The sequence below is a fragment of the Grampus griseus genome (assembly GCF_964374135.1).
Source record: "Grampus griseus genome assembly, chromosome: 1".
NCBI lineage: Eukaryota > Metazoa > Chordata > Mammalia > Artiodactyla > Delphinidae > Grampus > Grampus griseus.
Window position 1 is genome coordinate 134,125,932 of NC_139017.1, and position 19,133 is coordinate 134,145,064.

A 19,133-nucleotide genomic window follows, 5' to 3' on the forward strand; every position below is an offset into this window, starting at 1 on the left:
GAACATTGGGGTGCATGTATCTTTTCAAATTAGAGAACCCTGGTCTCTTGGACATACCAAACCTAGCAGAAGAGTGCACACCCAGTAGCATTCTGGACTGTTGTGTTATAGAAGGAAGTTATAGAAGGAAAAACCCTTAGAGATCATCAAGTCTATTCATTCCCCTCCCATTTTACCGATGGTCAGACTGTGTCCAGAGAAGGGGAATGACTTGCCCAAAGTCTGATACCATGTCCCTGTGACAGAGATGGAAAGAAGAGATAAGAGTTCTGAAATCTGTCAAAGTTCCTCACACATCATCCTTGGTGTTTATTTCTACATATGCACTGGTAATTACAAGACCTATCGAACCCCGTTCTCCATTTTAGCCTTAAGAATGGAACTCACCAAACCTTCCCATCCTCCGAAATGCAGTCTAATGTTGGGACCCATTCCTAGCCCTTGGCCAATGGAGGCTAACAGGGGCTCTCATTTTGCAGAATCAGCCACAAGGACCCACTTTCTGCCTGGTTCATGCCTTCTTATTTTTTAAGATTCAGCTAGACTGTCAGAGACCTTCCATGAAAGCTTTCATTCTAAGTTATGCAGGTTTTTTTGCTTCCTCAATATCCTGTACATATCTTTTCTTTGCACTTCCCATACATTATAATGAACTTTATGATATATAATTTATATGCAATAAAATTCGCCAATTTTATATACACAGTTCAATGAATTTTGACACGTATGTACAGTAATGTGACCACCACCACAATCAAGATAGAACATTTTTATTCCCCCAAAAGTAACCTCATACATCCTTGTAGTCAATTCCTTACCATAGCCAACCTTCCGTAACCATTGATCTGATTTCAGGACCTGTAGTTTTGCCTTTCCCAGAAGTTTATATAATTAGAGTCATTTTGTATCTGGTTGCTTTCACTTAGCATAATGTTTTTGTGATTGATCAATGGTGTTACATGTATCAGCAGTTCGTTCCTTTCTATTGCATTAAAATGGTTATCCAGTTGTTCCAGTACCATTTAATTAGAAGGCCATTTTTTCCCCACTGTATGGATATACCACAATTTGTTAAACCGTTCATCAGATGATGGACATATGAATTGTTTCCACTTATAAAGCTGCTATGAACATTCATGTACAGGTCTTGCTTTATTTCCATATGCTCTCATTTCTCTTGAGTAAATACTCAGAGCTAATATTGCTATTCAAATGGTAAGTGCATGTTTAGCTTTACAAGAAACTGTCAAATAGTCTTCAAGGTACCTGCCCATTCTCCATCAGCCCTAACAATGCATTGGAGTTCCAATTGTTGTACATCTCTGCCAACACTTGGTATTATCAGTCTTTTTATTTTTAACCATGCTAGAGTACAGTGATAGCTCATTATGGTTTTAATTTGCATTTCACTAATGACTAATGAAGTTGTCAATCTTTTGTTTGGTAAAGTATCCATTCAAACCTTCTGCCCATTTTTATCAAGTTGGTTGCAAGTATTTTTTCATATTTTCAATACTAGTTTTTTAATGATAAATATATTTGGCAAATATTTTCTCCCACTCTACGGTTTGCCTTTTCAAGGCACGTCCAATAGCATTTACTTAATCATGGCCAGGCCTGAGGTTTATTATCCCTGTAAGCCTCAGTTTTCTTACCTGTAAAATGGTGCTAAAATGTATCTACTTCTTAGAGTTTGTGAGGATACAAAGAGATAGTGCAAGTAAAACTCTTAGCATAATGCTGAGAACTTAACAGCTTGAAAATCATTAGCTAATTGTTATTATTCAGTATTTATTCACTCCATCTCTGCTCACTCAAAGAATCCCTCTTTGGATATCACCTTGTAGTATTGGCCATTAGTACCTGAAATAACTTTCTGGAGCTCAGGAAAGCAGTCTGAACTAGAAGTAAAGATTAGGAAGAAATTAGCAGGTAGATATATTTGAAGTCCGGGGCTGGGTAGGTTCACTGAGTGAAAATGTATATAGTGAGATGTCCACAACTGGAACCCTGACCAATCCCAACATCTAAGGGATGGGCAAAGGAAGAGAGGATCATGAGATGGTACAGCCTGAGAAGAGGAGGAAATTCAGGAGAGAACAGAGTCATAGAAGGCCAGAAAGGAGTGAAATCCAAGACAGAAGGAATCACTAACAGTGTCAAATGCTATAGACGGGGTGAGCCCTGAAGAAGGGAACTTTGGATTAGCCAAGAGCAGAGTATCATTACCCACTGGGCTGGACCTTTCATTGGGGAGGCAGGCAGGAAGTTCAATGACAGGGCGTTAAGAAGCAGGTGGTTAGGTTTGGGGAGCATCATTTATTCCATTTCTTCCCCTGTAAATATTGGTGGAAATGGGGGGAGAAGAGAAGAGGTAGCAACTTTCTTTAGAGGGTAGCAGTTGTGGAGGGAAGGTTTTTTTTATAGTATGGGAGAGACTGCACATGTTTTGGGATGGATGGAAAAGAACCAGTGGAGAATGAATACTTGAAAGTATAGGAAAGAGAGGTTTTAATCTAGAGTGTGAGTCCCCAGAGGAAGGGATGGCATCCAGATGGTAGCATTAGCCTGGAGTAGGGGAGTGGGGTGACTTCATACTGTGTCAACTGGCTGAGCTAGACCAATGTTGCCCTTTATAGTTCTGGGTTGGAGTTGCCCAAAAGAGAAATTTGCATTTGGTTTGGGAAGTGCAAGTGAAACAGTAGCCATTACTTTCTGAAGGTCATCATGGTTAAACAGGTGAGGGGAACCTACAGAGGTGCAGCCAGAATCCAGCTTGTCTTTGCTCTTTCATGGTGAGAGTTAGATGCAGAAATGTCAGAAAATTCCAGCTTGTCCTTACTATCCTCAACTCTGTTCTCAGCTCTTCTTCCTGCTCGCTCACTCCCAGACCCACAACCAGATGCAGGAATGCTCTTTTAAAGACTCTTCCATCAGTTTCCCTCTGCAGAATGGCCCCAGCAGCTGGACATGCCTGGCTGCCCATATTCCTTTATGAGCTCCACCTTGCCCACCCATTCCAGTGTCTCAGGAGGACTGCTTGGTGACTTCTGTTTGCTCCTCCAATTCTCTCCTTTTGGGCCCTTGCTTCCTAGTTTCTCCCACGGTTATATAAAGTGTTATTCCTACAATACATCTTTTATTCCATAATACTCATAGAGTTTCAGCTTCCCTGATTGAACCCAGACAGATATGGGGTGGATGGGGCACTCTTGTTCAGATTGGGAGAAGGCACTAAGACTGGGTTCAGAAAAAGAGTAAGCAGGTGGATGTCAAATAATTATCACATGGTCTGGAGGCCATATGAAGACATGGGAACCAGGTCAACTGCAGAAAGAGATTAGGGTTAGGGGAGGGTTTGAGGCTTGAAAAGACTGGAAAAGCTCTAGAAAATATAGTATAATAAGTAGAATAAAGAGTTGAGAGAATCCTTTGTTGCACAAGTCAAGGGACTGGGAAGCATCCCAGAAGAGTAAAAAGTTAGGAGGCCTGGACTCAAGTCCTGGATGTACACTCTATGGTTCCAATAAGTCATATATTTTCTTTTCCGTGGCTGTTGTTTGCCTATTCTCTCCCCTCCTCTGTTCTGCTCCATATTTTGAGAAACTACATTCCCCAACTTCCAGTTAGGCCTGATCGATGCATGGTCCTAGCAGAAGACTGGATGAGAGAGAAGGGAAGCCAGGGCATCTGCCACGTGCATGCCCACTGAATCTTCTCCATGATGCGACTCTCAACAGCTTCTTCCTCAAGGGTCCCAGCTTCTGGCTGGCTGGTTCTTGATCCAGCCAGAAGGCCTGGAAGTGGTAGCAATTTCGTGTTTGTTACTACTCTGGGTTGCTACTTCAGCTCCCCCGTCACTGCCTGATGAGGTCCCTATATGCAGTTCTCTGTGTTTGAAGTATTAGAGTGGTTTTGTTTTCTTGATTGATACTCTCATCTGTACTGATACTGCTCACCTCCCAGGGTTAGTGTGAGATGATGGGTGTATCATTATAGCATATGGGGAAAGGGAAGGAAAGTAAGTAAGAGCTGCTCTGTTAACGCAGGCACACCTCCCTGGGATTGCTACCACTGACTGAATCCCACTGCATGCCGGACACCTTCTGTTCATTATATCGACACATTATTCTTACTCTCTGTTGACCCTTGGTGACTTACTTCACCTCTATGTGCCTCAGTTTCCTCATCTATAAAATAGATGAGGAATACGGGGGACAATAGAATGCCTACTCCATAGGGTAATTGTCAAAATGGGATGAGACACTGCATGTAAAAAGCTTAGAACAGGGCATGTATTAACTACCCAGTAAATGTTAGATATAATTATTATAAAGTTCATCTGTTATTATTGCTTTTTGAAATTAATATTTCACAAGAAGCTTGAGGAAACTGAGGATCAGTGGGGTTATATGACTGGCTCAGAGTTCAGAGACTGTAGGTTATAAGACTTGATCTCAGGTCCCCCGACTCCAAAATTGTGCTCTTTCCCCTGCCCCCTGGTTATGTTGGTGACACCCAGCTGTGCAGATGCAGGGCCACAGCAGCAGTGACTGCTACAGGAGCAGCCCTGGCTTCTTTGCTCTCCCTCCCTCGCTTATACACCATCTATATTTAAACCCAAGTGCAACGGATGCAAGGCCCTAAGAACAGAATGGACTTGATCCTGGTAATAAGTTTCCTGAGAGGCTTTGACTAGCAGAGGGGCAGCTGGAGGGTCACAGAGGAGGGCGTCCACTGGCCAGGAGTGGGTGTGTCTCCACCTGGGCAGCTTCCTCTAGAGGAGCTGTGTGCATTCTGGGGGATTTTATTACCAACAGGCAGTGCTCAGCTAGGCTCTCCCCTCCCCCAATCCCTCCTCAGCCCCAAATATATTGAGCTGTGTCGGATACAAAGTATATTTTTAGCCCTGCTGGGTCCTCAGAGAGATGGCTACAGTGGAGAAGAGCCAGTGAGCGGCATAGGGCTTTGAACCCCTCTTCCAGCATCTGCCCCCCATCCTCCCAAGTGCTGCTGCCCTGCAGGCAGCTACCACCTCACAAGCTAAGTGGTGGGGTCTGCTTCAAGGCTAGCATTGACCTAAATAACCTCCAACAGTGGTTCTTTGCAGATTAGTTAATCTGTGTATTTGGGATTCAATTTATGGCTGCAACAAACTCTTCCCTCCCCTGCCCTCTTCCCCCACCCTGCCAGCACTGGGCTTACTACTCTACCATAGTGGAAAATATAAATATCAGTAATATTTGTGCAGGTTGAGCATATTCGTATATGTTATCTCATTGGAGCCTCTTGACAACCTCTGTGGGGTTCGTGTACCAGACAAGGAAGAAATCCAACCTCAGAGTGATGATGTAATCCACCCAGGTTATGTAAGTAGAAAGAGGTGGCACCAGAACTCAAACCTAGAGGTATGGCCCCAAAGCCAGAACTCTTAATCTTATGCCGCACTGCCTCTGAAGTTGTTGACGCTAATTTAGATGCTGGAGTTCTGGCTTGGTGGCTTCATGGGTGATTTTTCCTGTCCTGTAGTACTGCATCAGAACAGGGTTTGACCAAACAACTAGCAAGTACACGTCTTCACTAAGGACTCATGACCCTCAAGTCCAGATCAGAACCTCAAAATGCTGTTAGGGTCTCCTCTGCCCCAACCCCAAACACCGTAATCATTTGTCAACTACTTAATATGCACCGTGCCCTTTTCATGTAGAACTCATTGTGAGATGCAGATCATTGTTGTCGTTTTACAGTTAAGATCCTGTTTAGGAGGACACAGCTAGTTGATAACAGTTGCGGAATTCAAAATTGGGCTTCTCCAGGCCTAGAAGTCACTTTTAAAGTATCTGGCTCTTCCTGTTCTGTCATACGGCATCACGTTCTTTAATGACGCTGAAGGAAGAATCGTAGTAAAGAGCCTGAGAAGGCATTTTAACCCTTCTCTTGTGGCTGTGATTAACAGCTGTGGTCAGCTAGGATGGTGCTTGGCTGCATGTCATAGAAACCTGACCACAGTGGCTTAAACAAATATAGCTTTATTTTTCGAAGGGAACAAGAGACAGAGAGATGATCTAGACTTAGGGCAACTGCTCGAGCAACTATTCAAGACCTGGGCTCCTTCTTGCTTTCTGCTCTGAAGATATGGCTTTTGTCTTTATGGTGGCAAGATGGATGTCTTGTCTCCAAGCATCAAGTCTGCGCTCCAAGCAGGAAGAAGGGTAAAGGAAAGAACCGCACGACAGTGGAGTCTGTCTCTATCAGAGAAACGATAGCATTTCTGGAAACTCTGCTCAGTAGACTTTATCTTACATCTAATTGGCTGGAAATGGTCACATGGCTACGTGTGGCTCTAAGGGAATCTGGGATGTGAATATTTCTAACTAGGTACATGGTCTCCTGAAATAGAATCAGAGTTCTGTTAATGTAATAAAGAAAGGAGAGTGGTTATGGGCAAGAGTCAGAAGTGTTTGCCACCAATTTGCACTAGGCTGTGCAGTAATGACCTTGATAATCCCTTACATTGATCCAGGCTTTTAATTTTCCAAAAACACTTTCATGTGCATTATCTCTTTTAATCTCCCTCCGTGAAAACCTTTTAAAGTAGATAGGGTATGAATCGCCAGGAGTCATGCAGGTCTGACATCAATATTTCCCATTTTACAAAAGAGGAAACTGAGGCTCAGAGGGGTTAGGTGACTTGCTCAAAGTCATAGGACTAGTAAGTGATCAAATCTGGAATGGATTCAGTATCCTGCGACCCACTGTGAGTTTAGATAAGTCACTTCTACTCTCTACCTATCATTTATCCATCGAATAACAGTAATCCTACTAACTTAATAACGTGTGAGGAATCAATGACGCCCCACTGCCTGCATATCTTAAGTGTTCAGGAAAAATGACAATAAACATTTTATGGACTCTAATACATTTTCTTGATCATCTCCAAAGCAAGTTAGCATCCTTCCTCCAATGTATGATTTCTCATTAAGCTGGAATATAGAATTTATCAAACTATTTACACCTTTTCCCTATGCACAAGGGATACATAATTCCCATTAAACTGAGAGGTCCGTGAAGATATGTTTTGAAGGAATCTATTTCTTAGGGCTCTTGTTTCCCTAAGGGATTTCCACTTCATTTCTTAGGAGGAAAGAATACTTGAGAAACCTTTCTATCCTAACTCGTTACCTTTTAATCATCTCACCCCGTGAAGGAAAACTACCTTCCTCCCTCCCTCCTTCCATGCTTCCCTCCCTCCTCTCCCCTCCCTCCCTTCCTTCCTTCTTTCCGGTTCTTGTTCAATGGTATGGGAAGAAATTCTTCTTGATTGGATAGAGTTAATATGCTATAAATGGCACTTCTGAGTGCAAGGCACGTGCTAAATCCAATGTAGTTGGCTGAGTAATTATCTGTTCCATAGAATTTTTCCTTGGCCAGATCTCAAGGGCTATATACCTGGTGGTAGGGGCAGGAGGTGGTCTGGGAGGAAACCTGATTTTGACGTTTGATTCAAACAATGTTCACTGTGCAGCTCTGCAAGCAGTAATGTTGTTACCTTGACATCCACTTGACTCCCTTGTCTTTTTCTCATGGTTCAGGCCTGAGCAGTATAGAGCCACAGTCTACAGCAGATACGGCTGTTTTCCTTCTTTGCCCCCCTGGCACATGGGGACAATACTTGGCCTCCAAAATGAATGATTAAATGTGTAAGTGAAAGCACCTTATACACCACAGAGTGCTATCAGATAGACATTATTAGTATTACTACATCTTTGATAAAAATCCTCCTTTTGCTGAGAGGAATAGTCTTGGCTTTGGATGGAACATAATCTCTTTAGGAGGTCTTGGCAGTGTGAGGGTGAGGGGTTTGCAGAAGGAAAAGGTGGAAAGCGTGATCTCAACATGTTCAGCCAATACGTACTTTTGGGGGAGGGTGAATAAAACTTGGTCAATAGGAGGCTGGTGGGGAGGCAGACATATACAAGAGTAACTGTAGGTAAGACGTTAATCGAGTGCTGTAAACCTATTGCTGTGAAAGCATAGTAAAGGGGAATATTAATTTTAACCTGGAGGTGGATGTAAGTATGGGGTTACGGAAGCCTGGCAGGAGATATTCAAGCTGAGATCAACAAATGAATAAGCACTTTAACAGGCAGTAGTTGTTAATAATACTAACAACAATATTATTGAGTATTGTGTTAGCACTGTACTAGAAAGTGAACATATGGAACTCAGGTAATGCACCCAGCAACACTGTATGGTAGGTATTATTTTCATTGCTTTCTTAGGGGAAGAAAATGATATTGGTAGAGAACATTCAAAAAGGAAGGCCATTCAAAAAGGAAGGACATCATCAAAGGTGCACAAGCCAGAAAAGGTTGCATAATGATTCATAGGGCCTACAATATATTAACGACCCACTTTGTCACTATTTTGGGGTCCCAGGAGTGCAGTGTGGGTGTTGGGAAGGATTCAGGGAGATAAAGTACTGTTGGCAGGATTTTAAAATCTGGGTCTCAAAATCAATCAGATATGGCATTGTCTTTGTTTTGGTTCTCCCAGCAGTAAACCCTGAGACAAAGATTCAGATGCTGATACTTAATTTGGTAGATAATATAGGACACCCTGGCAGGGGAGAGGAAGTGTGAAACAGAGAAGGAAAGCAAGCCAATAAAGAGGGCTTTATCAAACACATTACTTTTGAGGGGAAATGGAGCATAATAACACTGCGAAATTCTAGGAGTCAGCGTTAAACACCACTTCAGAGCTATTCCACCCAAGGTGCAAGGGAGATGGGTTATTTATGCACCAACTTCTGTTAGTCCTTGCTTGAGGTCTGCTTCTGGGGGCTTACTAATTCCTTGGTATTTCTCCCTGTCCCGTGTGTCGACAGAGAAGTTTCCAGTGGCCAAAGGAAACATCGGGCAAGGTCGCAGATGGATGATGGACTGATTTCAGTGGAAATAGTAAGGCTGAGGCAGTAAGAGTAAGATGCCAATACAGTATGCTACAGTCTACCCCTTGGACTGCCCAGGTCCACTTCTGCCCAAGTTTCCTGCAACTTCTCACTGATTTTGCAAGAGTGTGGCCTGCCATAATTCTGAAAGCAAACAAATGAACAAACAAACAAAAACTCTCCTGCAGAACGGTAGTGAGGTGTCGTCTCTGCCACTGCAGTTGTCATTAAGGCCATATTGATAATCATTCCCTCCTCTCATTCTAAATCGCACTTACCCTTGGCTAGCACTTCTCCTAGTTTACATTGCTTGCCCAGTGGGGGAACACAGCTTCTTATCTTTGAGGTCTCAGAACTTTTAGCTACCATGCCTTTCTCAGGCTGGTGTTGCTGTAATTGCTATTCATTGTTATCACTGGGCATAGAAGAATTAAGAGATGTTCCTGTAAATCCTCTGAGTTCCAGATGTATTCCTCCACGCCCCAGATATATAGCACCGACTAGTCTCCTTATGATAACAATAGTCACTCACCCCTGGCACCATAGGAACTCCTTTTAAAAATCTGCTATCTACTGGCATGAGGAGTTCAAAATATCGAGAAAGCAAACATTTTGCGCAAGTTCCCCAAGTGTGTCGCTGGGAGTGATGGTGACAAAGGCCATTTCTTCCACCCTTTTCTTCTTCGATCCATGTATTCTACCTGTCAGGCATGCATCACTATAGAATGGGCATTGGTTCAAAGTATAAACTGGATCTAGCAGGACGGCACTCTGACACTGCAAGGTGTCATCCCAGAGCTGGTGCTTCGGCTGTGCCTTTAAGAGCCATTCCAACATTCTATCAAGCCAACAGCTTTGGATAGTGTGACATATCGCTGCATCAGTGGAGCTCATGGTCATGAGACATGACCATCACTTACATCTATTGACATAAATTGGGTGCCTGTTTCCAAGGTTTTTTATGCAGGATCCCATGGATCCCTTGGGTGACGGTGCTGGCTGAAAAACTGTGGAAAAGAAAGGCAAACTTACACCTGGAATATGTATCAATCCTAATTAGAACAAATCACTCCTCCCTCCAGGATGGAAGAGGACTGTGGTGACTAACTTGTCACCAAGTAGCTGGTTCGTCTACTTAAGAGATGGTACTATACTGAAGGTTCACATTTGGTCTCTGCTGTCTATAGGTTGGACATTCTGCAGTAGTGGCTCAGTCAGTCTTGGTGAGAGGGCCCAGTGCTGTGGGGCATGGCTTCCACTTCTGACACATAGATGCTTGGTGTTTGAGTCCATTGGGCAAGCACTGGGTGGTTGAGGACAGAAACTGGTTGCCTTACTGGGGTGAATTGTGCTACCTAGTTGGTTGTTTAGTGCGTTCTCTGCAGCCGATGATTTCTTGTGGGGCTTGGTGTGAGACGTCCAAGCAAAGCTGCTGAGCAGAAGTAGTATATCTTCAGTCTGCACCAATATATGAAGTTGACTCCTACTGAATAGTCCCGGGCTTTTACCTACTTTGTGGGGATTAGGGATTCCCCAGAAAAGTCATAGGTGTGAACTGAGGAAGAAGTAGAGGTGTAACAGAGGTAGGTGACATGATTAGTACTAGTACATATGAAACTTCACCTTGGAAAAGATATGAAGTTTGCTTATGGATGTGGCCATTAGGTAGTTGCAACTTGTGAATTATTGTGAAGCGGTGGATGGAGGATTATTTGAAATTGGATGCAAAGTTTGACACCAGATCTGGATAGGTGTGGCACGCAGTGAAATGAGGTAGCTGGTACATATTTGAAGTGTGTACCTGTGTACATTTTGTTTATTCCCATGTGGCTTGGTTCACTTGGGTGTTCTTCTAGTTCACTTAGTGTTTCTTGCAGGACAAAAACACTCATAAGCAAATATGAAATTCCTGTTATGCTCAAACTGTCCCTAAAATGTCAATCACGTTGGAACAAATTTATGTTTTCAAAAGAAGCATTATAAAAGAACTGACTTTATCTCCAAACACTTCGGTTATGTGGCAGGCCTAGAATCATCTTAAGGTTTATTTCCCACCCTCTGTTGTGCATGTGTCATAGGAGAGCATCCAGGTGACTTGGAATTCTGATTAACATGAGCTCATCAATACAGTGGACCAGTATGACATGCCAAGGAATGTCCAGATGATCAACTTACCTCTTGGTAATGACATATCCAATAGTAAAAGTTAATGGAAAATAACAGTAATCAAAGTAAGCCAGGACAAATGATTCAGACTCCTCAAGAATGAAGGTTTAGATCACACTGTCAGGTAAAGAACCCAATCATTTGAGGTCCTGGCCGAGAACAAAGGAAACAAGGAAAAGTAAAGAAGTTATAAATACCAACTATGGCCTTTGACCAGTGAAAGAAACAAGGATGGTAGCAGCTATTAGTACTTTCTTCTTTGTTTGTTATGAATACATACACATACTCATACATACACCCATGCATATAAATAGACAGAAACTATTTTCTTTTTCCCTCTCTCTCCCCCTTTCCCCTTATTATTCCACATAAGGATTGATGTTGGTGATTAGCATTACAATGCAGTGTTTAATTTACAAAATATTCAGGAGTAGCTGTAATTACATTTGAGAGATTCGAATATATAGAGAGAGGTGGGTGTGGATGCTAAGTAGCCAAAGGGGTGGACTGTGCCGGTTATTAAGCTGTTACTGTCTCTCAGCTCCAAACCTACCATTTCATCACACTCTGTTTTGCAGTGCTGGGACTGGGATTGTAAAAATGCATTTCTCTGTTGTTAGCTGGCTTCCTGATAGTTTCTGCAAGACTGGAAGGCTGAAAGAGGGAGAAGGCCTTCCTGCTCCCCGTTTGCTTGCTATTCCTGCCGCTGTTAGCCCAGCATATTCCTTACTCTGGAAGCAGTAGTTGGTTCCAGTAGCAGGTGGTTTCAGCTTTTAACCTCTTATTACACTCCCAGAGCCAACCTCTTCACCTCTCCTCTGAGGTACCAAGTCCAGAACAACTGTGTTCCCCTCCTCAGGGGCTGAAATCCCAGTTCCAGCATCACAGAGCTGTGTATTAAAAGTGTATTTGGGGCTTCCCTGGTGGCTCAGTGGTTAAGAGTCCTCCTGCCAGTGCAGGGGACACGGGTTCGAGCCCTGGTCTGGGACGATCCCACATGCTGCGGAGCACCTAAGCCCGTGCACTACAACTACTGAGCCTGTGCTCTAGAGCCCACAAGCCACAACTACTGAGCCCGCGAGCTACAACTACTGAAGCCTCCACACCTAGAGCCCGTGCTCCGCAACAAGAGAAGCCACCGCTCGCTGCAAATAGGGAAAGCCCCTGCGCAGCAACGAAGACCCAACGCAGCCAAAAATAAATTAATTAATTCATTAAAATAAATGAATAAATAAATAAAGGTGTATTTGGAGTTGGGAGGCAATGGTTTAACAACCTGTATGTGCTACTTATAAAAACATTCCCCAAGTGTTGTCCTTTAGAAATAGCTTCCTCTTGGGTCATAAAGTGAGCTTGCTGACCCTAGAAAGAGGGCAAACTTCCGCCCCTAGGCATGTAGCTGCTCTTACTGGAGGTGGAAAGTACTCCGTCCCAGGACGGTTTTGTGGAAAGCCCCAGGATCTCTCCAGGTCTGGGAAGGGGGAGACAAGGGCTACCCCTGAGGCTCCCCGATGCAGCAACAGAAGACAACAGGGTGGGAGAAGGCTGGATGCCACTACCCTCAACCCACAGTCTGAGATAAGGAAATGAGGCAGTGCTCCATGTGGACCTTTCTTTCCAGCTGTCTGGCAGACTTTCCCCCAGAAAATGAAACTTTCCACAGTGTCTGTCTTAATTATGCATGGATGCAGTTGATTTGCATATCCAAATACTCAGAGCTGTGGAGTGAATGAACAATTGCTGCCTGGTGGTCGGCTGCAGGAGAATGAAAAAAATAGGCAAGGCTGGCAATGTCCTCTAGTGTGTACTAACTTGTCTGATCAGCTCCCCCAACAAAACTGTGAGGTTTGCGGAATTTGCGGAAAAGACAAATTCAAATGCCTTTGCTGTTTTACACTTACTCTCACCCATTACCAGCCCACACCAGCAGCCTCCTTGCAGCCTCACATACTTGTTGATGCCTTTAGGTTTTCTTAGCCTTTCAGAGAATAATCTGGTGGGTAAAATCTGCCACCAGGTCATGATGGGCCCTTGGAAAATCTCTGTATTTCCTTGGACCTTAATTTCCCCACTTGCCAACAAGGAATTTGTACTAGATGATCTTTAAAGACAATTCCAGCCCTATAAGTTCTAAAGTTGTGTATCATGGACTAAATTGTATCCCCTCAAAATTCATACATTGGAGTCCTAACTTCCAGTATTATGGTATTTGGAAATGGGGCCTTGGGGAAGTGACTATGGTTAGATGAGATCATGAAGGTGGGGCCCAGATATTAGGGGATATTAGAGATACCAGAGAGCTCCTCTCTCTCTCTTTCTGTCTCTCTCTGCCATGTGAGCACACAGCAAGAAGGTAGCCATCTATAACCCAGGCAGAGCCTGTACATGAAACCAAACCCTACTGGACTTTGATCTTGGACTTCCCCCTGTTGTTTAAGCCACTCAGTCTACAGCATTATGATAGCCTGAGCTAGGGCGCTGTGACTGCTTTTCCCACAGAGTGATCTGGGCAAGCTCTGTCTCCTCCTTGCTCTGCATTTTTCTCACTGGTAAATGAGAAGTTTGGATTTGGTTAAATTATATTTAAGGACCTTTCCACATTTGAAGTTCTCTGATTCTAATTTACTCTTAGGTGTCACTGATGGAATGTATTGCCCCTTCTGAGGATACTTTCAAAGAATTAAAGTAATAGTCTTCTCTTCTCTTCCCTTACTTTCCCTTCCCTTTCCTTCCCTTCTTTTCTACTCTTCCCTCCTCCTCCCCCTCTTCCTCCTTCTCCCCTCCTCTCCCCCACTCCCTCTTCCTCCTTCTCTCTCTCTTTCTTCCTTCCTTCCTCCCTCCCTCCCTCCCTCTCAGCTATAAGTGATACAAGCAACCTTGAATGTAAGTAAAGAGAGGAATTTATTGGCCTAGGAATCCAAATCCAAAGAATAGTCTAACTATCAACATTCAGGAAGGGCAGGCAGGCAGTGGGTCTCGGGAACTCTAGAATGTGGGCCCAGAAGCCTTCTGCTCTTTTCTATGTGTTAACTTCACTTGCTGTCACCACAGGCCAGTTTTCTCCCCACAGGATGAGAGACATGACAGGAAACTGCTTGAGTTTCACATCTTTTAACATCTGTCTCTAGGAGGGACCAAACTTGGCATTCTGGGTTTCTATTTCAAAAATCCCAGAAAAGAGAGTTCTTAGCCAAGCTTGGTGCAGGTGGTCCAGGTGGTGCATCTCTGGACCGATCAACCAGCTAGGAGTCAGAGGAATTTAAAAACCAAGTTTCACTTAGTAGAGCCTGGAGTGAGGCAGCTTCCAGTAGAAGGGAGCATGTATGCGCTAATTCAGCATTCCAAAGGAATGTTATTATCATAATGGAATGGATTTTTCATGGTGGCATATTAGGCCACAGTGAAGGGGCCACGAGAAAGGAGCTGTTGGCCTCAAAGGTTGAGAACAGCTGAGAGGCAGGTAGAAACTATGATTCTCTCAATTTTATTCATGATGCAACTGAGGCTTAGAGAGTTAAAAACAAGAAGATGGTAGAGCTGAGACTGAAACTCAGGGAGTCTGATTTTAAAGCTCATATTCTTTTAAAACTCATGATCAACCTTAACCTCATGATTTTAAAGCTCGTGTTCTTAACCTAACCTCTAGGTTATCATGCCCTGGAGCTAGAAAGTTCTTGCCACTCTTTCACAAGCACTTACTAGGCACCACAGTAGGTACTGGGATGAACAACAAAGACAAGTTCTCTGCCCTGAAGAAACAGTCCAGTAAGGATAAAAACAATCACGTGGGTCATTGCACACAGTGGGGTTTTGTGGACACAATGAAAGCCTTTCCTTAGTGGTCTGACTTACAGGAGAGCAGAAAGCACCTAGTAGGGACACCCCTAGACATAGCTTGTTGAGGTGAGCCATGGAGTTATTTCTCTGTAAACACATAACCTTGACTGTGCCAGCCTGAGAACTTCCCAGTAGTGAGGAAGCAGGCAGGAGGGCTGAGGCTGTGGTTGGCCTGCCTCTCTGCAGATCTCCAGCCACAGCAATCATGGCAGACTCCAGAGCTTCAAAAATGTCTGTAGCGTTTCACTTTTTGGGCTGGGAGGTAGGTACATGGGCATTCATTATGTTTTCTGAATCATTTTTTATATCTGCAGTCTCTCAAATTAAAAAAAAATGTTGCAGAGGAATTCCATGATGAGATAATATTCACAAAATAGTTTCAATTGGAATCAGTCTGGTTACAAAGCAATTTATTTAGAATAATTCTGATTTGGGGGAAAAAAAGTAAGAAAACATCAAAGTTATTTACCTAAATGACGAGAGTTTTGAGTATTTTTTTCTTTTTCATTTTTTGTATTTCCAGATATTCTATAAGGAGCATGTATTATCTGTATAGTTAGAAAATAAGTTGTTACAGCTCCTAATGTGATTGCTCCAAAGCCTGAAGTCTTCTTGGTTCAGTATTTGTCTTTCTACAAGTGCACATGATTGCTCCTGATGGTGAAATAAAGCTGCCTTCTTGCAGTATGTCTCTGGGTGGTTCCTCTTCATCCTTTCACAAAATCTGTGTTCTCTGTCTCCTTTGCTTGAAGGAGTCCAGCCCCATGGCTGTGGAAGAGAGGCTGTGTTTTTTGCAGAAACTGTAGCGGAAAGCAGGGTAAATAAAGGCAGATAGAAAGATAGAAAGGCTACAAGACGAGATGAAGCCTCCGTGCTTCCCGCTGTTCATGGATCCATGTAAACAAAATGTGCCCCTAAGTGTGCAGAGATGGTGCTTTATGGAGTCCAGAACACCTTCACATCCACACACGCATTTTATGGTCACAACAGAAGCTTGCCATTCCCACAGAAAGCCACTTTTCAAGTTCCTCTGCCTTTGCATTCGCTATTCTCTCTCCTCCATCTGTAAAAATTCTACATGGTCCATCTGAAGTACCTCCTCCTTGAAGCCCTCCCTTGAATCCAGACAGAATTAATCACACCTTTCCCTGTGCTCCCAGAGTGCATTGTACGCACATGCCTGCCGTTTTCGTAGCTACTAACAGTAGATATTGGAATATAGCTTTGTATCCCCCACTAGAACATGGCTTCCTCAAGGGCAGAAGTGGAGTCTTATTCATCTGTGTGTACTCAGCATTTAGCACCTAGCCTGGTACAGAGGAGGTGGTCAACATGGTAGACGTGAAATAAAGGCAAGCAAGGCAGTTAATATTACCTCCATTGGAGAGAGGAGTATACTGACGCTCAAAGATGGATGAGTCACGTTGCCTAAAATCCCTCAGCTAGTAAGTGATGAAGTTAGAATTTGAACCTACGTTAGTTTGACTTCTAAACCTGTGCTCTTTCAGTTCTGTGATTGACAGTCATCTTCACTGTCATCACCATCACCATCACCATCACCATCACCATCATCATCATCATCTTCCCACTGACAGCACTGGGCCTGGAACATAAGAAATACTAATTGAGTGAATAAATGCACTATTGCCATCATCATTATTATTATCACTCTCCCCTTCTTGCTATTTAACACAAGCATTTGTTGACTCCTGAAGCATCCAGTGCTTCCTAAGCTCCTCAGTATCCTCTGTTCTAGCTACAGCACAGTTCTGACCTATCAGCTCTTAACAATAGACTCATTGACTTGCCTTGATGACCTTCACATTCTAGGATGAGGAAATGCCCCCGAGCTGAGAACTCAGCACACTTCAGGGAAGAGGGAACACAGCTTGACCATATCCTGAAGACAAACCTGTCACACTTAACATTGCAAACCAGAAGTTTAAAGTTAGTGTGGTAGAGTGGAAAGAACCCTGAACTTGAGAACCAAAACCCTTGGTTTATGTCCTTTTGTGTTGATTTGCAAAGTAATTTTGGACAAATACGGTTATAACTCTGAGTCTGTTTCTTCGTGTATGAAAACAAGAAAGGTAATATTTTTACTTCCTTCACAGGTTGGTATGAAGGCTGGTATGGTATAAGATCATGTGTGCGAAATTGCTTTCACTCTGGGAGCTCTTCCTCATAGGCAAGACATTCTCGTTATTAAAAATAGAGGGAATAGAGTCATGAACTAACAAAACAACCTATCATCTTCCTAGTCCACCTAATATTTTGGTAAAGCATAGATCACAAGTTCACTTTCCTCTCTTTAGAGCCATCCTGGATTCCAGCATCCTTTAACTGTGTGTGTGTGTGGTGTGTGTGTGTGTGTGTGTGTGTGTGTGTGTTTATGTGTGTGTGTGAGAGAGAGAGAGAGAGAGAGGGGAGAGGAGAAAAGAAAAAAGGCAAGGAGACTAGTCATATTATTCTGGAATTCTGGAAAGCATGTACAAAGGGGATCACAGGATTTGACTCGTACACAGGCAGCTCTTATTTGATGGTGTGCTATTTTAAACAGTTCTCTGTTGGGAGGCTGACAGCTCTGATTGCTGTCTTTTATCACCATCGTTTTCTTCATGCATAAATCTAGTCTGTGTCCCTACCTTCTGTTTCCTTTCTGTCTTTGAGCTGAGAAGTAAGCAAGAAGCAATTTAGTAGCTGGGCTGGAAGGGGACTGGGTTGCTTCAGAGACATCCTTGGTTTAATTGGCTTGTTTGCTTTCAGATGAGTCATGTTCAGTCTGAGTTTTTTCCCTTAACTAGATGTTGGTGGTGGGTTTTTTCCCTGTTATGCTTCTTTCTTTTCTTTTTTTTTCTTTGTCAAGCACAATCAGTATTTATTCTGATGGAGCACAGGCCTGACTTTGAAGGAAACAGTCTGTCTCTTCTTTCCTGAAATTAGAAGGAGGTATTCCTCACTTGGCTGCATTTCGATGATGGCTGAACTTCTAAATCCCCAGCTCTTCTCCTCCCCAAGGTCAAGCTTAGCCGAATCTTTCTAGCCCCACATTTTCCTGTTCCCCCTGCTTCATCTGCCCAGAGGTACTTAAGGCTCCTGAGGGGATCCTTTCAAACAGGTGTTTACGTTCTTCAATTTCGAATCTGGATATTTCTGGAAACAGGTAAACAGAGCCTCTGAGTTCAGCAGAAAAGTCTTAGCAGCAGGGGATGGGAAATTTACCTGCAGAATAAAAGACTGAATTAAGGTTTGGCAACGGTCAGTCGATAGAGGAACATAAGAAACTGTTCAGCACAGCTCCTGACACCTAATTGCTCTCATAAATGTTTATGGGTGATGCAAGGGAGGGAGGATGGAAAGAATTGAGGGGAAGGCAGGAGGGACATCTCCTTTACTGACTCCCTCTTTACCTGATGTAGACATTGGATTTCAGAGGTCTCTGTCCTGGTCCACCTTCTCTATCTACCCATCCTCTCTACACGCTTGCCATTCAAAATGAGGTCTGCACCTGCATCACCTAGGAGCTCCTTGGATATGTATACTATCAGGCCCTACCCCAGACCCACGAAATCAGAATCTGCATTTTAACAAGATTTAAATGCCCATGAACACATCCAGGCTTACAGCTTCAAACACGTGTTTGCTGGTGATTTCTAAATATGCTTCCTTAACTCTGATGTTCTCAGGAACTTCACATGCACGTCCCTAAATGCCTACTGCACCAGACTTTCTTACTTGAAAGCCAACGTGGAGTCATCTCAAGCTTTATATGACTGAAAGCCAGTTCTTGACCCTCAAAACTACTTCTTCTCTATTATTCGTCTTCTCCAGAAACGGCACTGCCACCCACAAAGTTCCGTAAGCCCCAAATGGGCATGTTACTTTAGAGTTCTCTCCTTTCCTCACCGCCAGCATCCAATTTATCAGCTAGTGCTGTGCGTTATTCTTCTAAGCGTACATTCAGTCCTCCCACTTCTCTCTGTTCTTACTGCTATAGACCTAGCGCAAACCACCCATCATTTTTGGTTCCAGTCACTGTTCACTTCCTCTTTTACCCCATTTGCCGAAAAGCTGTCAAGGAAATCCATTTAAAACCTGTATCTCGTCACTTCACTGCTTAAAATCTTCCAGTGGCTTCCTATATCATCTAGAATACAATAAAAAAAATCTTTAGTAAAAA